Raw genomic sequence first — 4981 nt, 5'->3', positions numbered from 1 at the left:
TGGAGCAACATAGAAGTTAGAGATCAACCAAATGATGGTAGGTGGGCTGGGCTGGAGATAGTTGATTGTTGGCCAAATTTAGTTCTTTTTTTGTCACTTAAAACAGTTTGTCAGCAGAGCACTGGTGGCTCATGTCTGTAATCCTAGCTACTCAGGAGGCTGAGATCTGAGGATCAAAGATCTGAGGTTCAAAGCCAGCCCAGGCAGGAAAGTCTGTGACATTCTTATCTCCAATAAACCACTCACAAAACCAGAAGTGGCATTGTGGCTCAAGTGGTAGAGTACTAGCTTTGAGCTGAAGGGCTGAGGGACAGTGCCCAGGCCCAGAGTTCAAGCCCCATGACCGACCAAAAAAGAAAAATAAAGAGTTTGTCCATATTTAGCCTCCAGCCTATAGTTTCACCTTAGCCTCCTGAGTATTGGGATTATCCACCTACCTGGCTTACTTGCTCATTTTTTTCTGTCCTTTGAGGTACTAGACATTGAGTTGAAGGCCTTGTGCATGGTAGGCAATCACTCTACCACTAAGCCACTTTCCAGACAGCTTGCTGAATTCTTTTTTCTTTCTTTCTTTCTTATAGGTCTGAGACTGGGACTCAAACTGCCATTTTTGCTCATTGTCTAGCATTGTACCAACTGAGCCATAGCTCCAACCTCTTCACGGGTTGGTTTCTTCTTCTTCTTCCTCTTCCTCTTCCTCTTCCTCCTCCTCCTCCTCCTCCTCCTCCTCCTCCTCCTCCTCCTCCTCCTCCTCCTCCTCCTCCTCCTCCTCCTCCTCCTCCTCCTCCTCCTCCTCCTCCTCTTCTTCTTCTTCTTCTTCGTTCTTACAGGTCCAATTTCATTTTTCATTTCCATAAGGAAAGGCACAGAATCCCTGATAATGAATTTCAACCTGTCTGTGAATATATTGAAGAAAGCTCAAGAATTCACAACAAAGTCAGTCTATCATATTATCAGAAAGTCTGTTTCTATAAAAAAAAAAAAAGTCTGGACCCCATGACCAACAAAAAGAAAAGAAAAGAGAGAAAGAAAGAAAGAAAAACAAAGAAAGAAAAAAAGAAAGGAAGAAAGGAAGTCTGGAGCTATAAGTATTATCTTAAGCTTTTGCCTAGGGGAACCAGGACTTGGTCCTGGTCTCTGAGAATATGGCAGAGGGGTACAGACCATCTTGAGACTCAAACAGGATTGAGAGGGACAGAAAGCCACTGGTCTTGATGCTTTTTTAAATAAAACTCCAAAATACCTCACTTGTTTCCTCCATTTTAGTAGGTTGATGGCAAGTTATATCTTTATACAGATAAAAAAAATACAAATCCACAGGACCCAGAGCTCTCTTTATCTCTCTCTTTCTTCTCTTCTGTCTATCATAGTGCTATAACCTTGACTAGGTCTCTTACCTAACTTTATTGAATCTTTTTGATTTCTCTATAAAGGGGTCCCATATACATAGGAGTAGTAAAACCTGAGATGATCTGTTTTCATCCCCAAATTATGTCATGTAAATGAAAATGTAAAAATTTTCAAAAGTTATATATATTCTAAACTATTATTATAGTGTCTATCTGTCTTGAGATAAGGTCAGGACTGTTAGGAAAATGGAGGCTTTCTGCCAAGATTTCATATTCTTTTTTTTTTTTTTTTTGGTTGATCGTGGAGCTTGAACTCTGGGCTTGGGCAAGATTTCATATTCTTATTTTCACTTGAGTATCTCATGATCAGAATATACTAGAGAGTTCTTGTTTTGATTCATATCCCAGGAGCAGCCACACAATCAAATAGAGGAACATAGAATCATGGAAAGAACGAAAAGTAGCTTTGAAGATCTTGCTAGGGCAAAACTCTGGACAACTCAGGGTGAGGCCGAGCCCTTGCAGGGAGGAGAGGGTTAAATCCTTTCCTCTGCAGTACAAAAGAAAAGAGTGTGCGAAAGATTAGGATTTTTGCTTTTACAATAGGAGCTGCAGAAGCTGAAGAAAAAAAAGGGGGCGTCTCCCCTTTAAAGACTTGAAGAGAGAGAGAGAGAGAGAGAGAGAGAGAGAGAGAGAGAGGGAGAGAGAGGGAGAGAGAGGGAGAGAGAGAGAGGGAGGGAGAGAGAGAGAGAGAGAGAGGAGGGAGAGAGAGAGGAGGAGAGGAGAGGAGAGTGGGAGAAAGAGAGAGAGGGAGGGAGAGAGAGAGGGAGGGGAAGGGAGAGAGTCTGGAACTGAGTCGAAGAGAATCTGTCTCTGGTAAAGGGAGACCATCTCTACTTCACGGTGATTTGTAAGCAGCGTCCATAGGCTTCAGACCCAAAGCGAGAGACTGGACCAAGTTACCCGGCTGAGATTTAAGTGAGGGTCGTCCCTCCCACTCCACCTCTCTCCACCGGGATGTCTCGACGAAAGCAGCGGAAACCCCAGCAATTAATCTCGGACTGCGAAGGTCCCAATGCACCTGAGAACGGTGGGTGTTGGGGAGATTTGGGCACCCTGACTCCAAGCCTGCAGGGTCAGCCCAGGGCAAGGGGAGGGCACCTGGGCCAGGAGCGAGACCCGGGCAGGACTTGGTCACTGAAGTGTACAGGAGTGTAGAATCAGGATGTAAGGAGATGACCTGGGCTGGAAAGAAAACCGCCCCCCCCAACCCTCCGCCTCCCCCCCCCCCCCTTGGCTTTTCTGGTCACTCATTCTGTTTGTGTTTTCCTTGGTTTTTCTCCAGATGAAATGGAGTTTTCAAACTGGTTCTGTCTCCCCACCCAAGAGTTTTCTCTCCAGGTCCCCCTTTGCACACTGGTCTTTGTGCGGTTGCTAAGTAACATCCTCAGACCTGAAGACCCGTCTCTTAGGAGTGGGATTCCCTCCCTCTTCTTTCTGGAGAGTTGAGTTGCTAGAGAATGAATTGGATAAACGGGAAGGTTCCCCTGAGGGAGAAGAGAAAAAAGTTTCTCATTGTTGGGCTGAGCTGAGATCAGATCCCAGAGGGAGCAGGCTAATGTCGGTCAGAAAGCAGCCTGGTTTGGGAATGTGTGTCCATGTTATCTGGGGAGGCTGGAGGACAGGTGTGCCGCAGGCCTTTCAAAGAAGGCCAAGCTTAAAAAAAATACATGATAATATACCTGGATACATGCAAACCAAATCATAAAGATTTAACTGTAAATTCCTTTCTTTCTCACATTCTCTGGTTTTCCTTTCTTTTCATTTTTCTCTCTTTTTAATTTATTGTGTCAGTACTGGGGCTTGAGCTCCGGGCCTGGGCTGCTGTCCCTTAGCTTTTTTGAGCTACAACTCCTGGATTGTTGTTTGTTTTTTTTGTAGTTAATTGTGATAAGAGTCTCATGGACTTTATTTATTTATTTATTTATTTTGTGGAACTTGAACTCTGGGCCACGTCACTGTTTCTGAGCTCTTTAGCTCAAGGCTTAGTGCTCTACTGCTTGAGCCACAGGGCCACTTCTGGCTTTTTCTGCTTATGTGGGAATCAAACCCAGGGCCTCATGCATGCAAGGCAAGCGCTCTACCACTGAGCCACCTTCCTAGCCTCTCTCATGGACTTTAATACCTTGGTTGGCTTCAAACCTCAATTCTCCGATCTCAGCCTCTGAGTAGCTAGGCATCCAGGCCTCTGGCATCCAGCTTTACTGAATGCATTTTAAGCAACAGATTTCCCTATGAAGGGGAAATTTCCTGTCCTGTTAGAATATGCCAGTGAGAGGCAGATAGTGGGGGATATTAAGAAGTAGCTGTTCAAAGTCTCAGACAATGAGAGACATAGGGCAAGAAGTTAGATTTCCAGATACTCAAGGCTGGCGTTAGTTGTTCACTCCCTTAAATCAGGGTTTTCCAAATGTATTTGTGAGAGGATCTGAGCTACAGTCTCAAAATCTAAATCTTTTGCTGATGTTGGATCAAGCAAATTTTGGACATATTTGTTGATGGTAATATTTAAATGTGAACATTGGAAAATCTAGAAATCTTAGCTCCAAGATCATTTATTTAACTTTAAAAAAATAGAAGACTAGACACACAGGTTCAAAAGCCAAATTTTCAGGATTGGCTTTTAACCAAATCATGACTCCAGCTTTTGGTTAGCTGTGCAAGTTCGGTTAGATTACTTTGCCTCTCTTAAGTCTCAGTTTGCTCATCTGTTACATAGAGATGAGTAAACTAGGAACCACAACCATACTAGCTTATTGTGAGTATGCTGTGTAAAGTTTTTGGAAAAAATACCCAATAAATACTTAATTCATGTGCTAAAGTATCTAGCATAAGTATGGAGTGAGTATGGTCATTACCATTGTATATGAGTATAGCAGCATTTCCTGCAAGTGGTGAAATATGGCCAGCATTCAGGAACCTCTCAACCATTTCTTTTTTTTTTTTTTTTTGTCGGTCGTGGGGCTTGAACTCTGGGCCTGGGCGCTGTCCCTCAGCTCTTCAGCTCAAGGCGAGCACTCTACCACTTGAGCTACAGCGCCACTTCCGGTTTTCTGGTGGTTTATTGGAGATAGGAGTCTCACGGTCTCTCCTGCCCGGGCTGGCTTTGAACCGCGATCCTCAGATCTCAGCCTCCTGAGTAGCTAGGATTACAGGCGTGAGCCACCAGCACCCGGCTCCTCTCAACCATTTCTGTGTGAGTGTGTGTGTGTGTGTGTGTGTGTGTGTGTGTGTGTGTGTGTGTGTGATGCAATGCGGTGTGGTGTGCACGCGCACCAGTCCTGGGGCTTAAACTGGGGACCTGACTGTTCCTGAGTTTCTTTTGCTCAAGCCTAGTAGTGCTCTACCACTTGAGCCACAGCTCCACTTCCTGCTTTGTGGTGGTTAATTGGAGACAAGAGGTTCAGACTTTCCTGCTTGGGCTGGCTTTGAGCCACACTGCCCAGAGCTCAGCCTCCTGAATAGCTAGGACAGGCATGAGCCACCAGTGCCAAGGTCTTGACTGTTTCTTTATGAGATATGTGCCAGGAGAAGTTAGTATAGTATATTTGTAGTGATTAAAACTAATCATG

The sequence above is a fragment of the Dipodomys spectabilis genome, unplaced genomic scaffold (genome assembly GCF_019054845.1).
Source record: "Dipodomys spectabilis isolate Male_0828 unplaced genomic scaffold, ASM1905484v1 ptg000054l, whole genome shotgun sequence".
Classification (NCBI taxonomy): Eukaryota; Metazoa; Chordata; class Mammalia; order Rodentia; family Heteromyidae; genus Dipodomys; species Dipodomys spectabilis.
Note: the sequence above shows the minus strand (reverse complement) of the source record.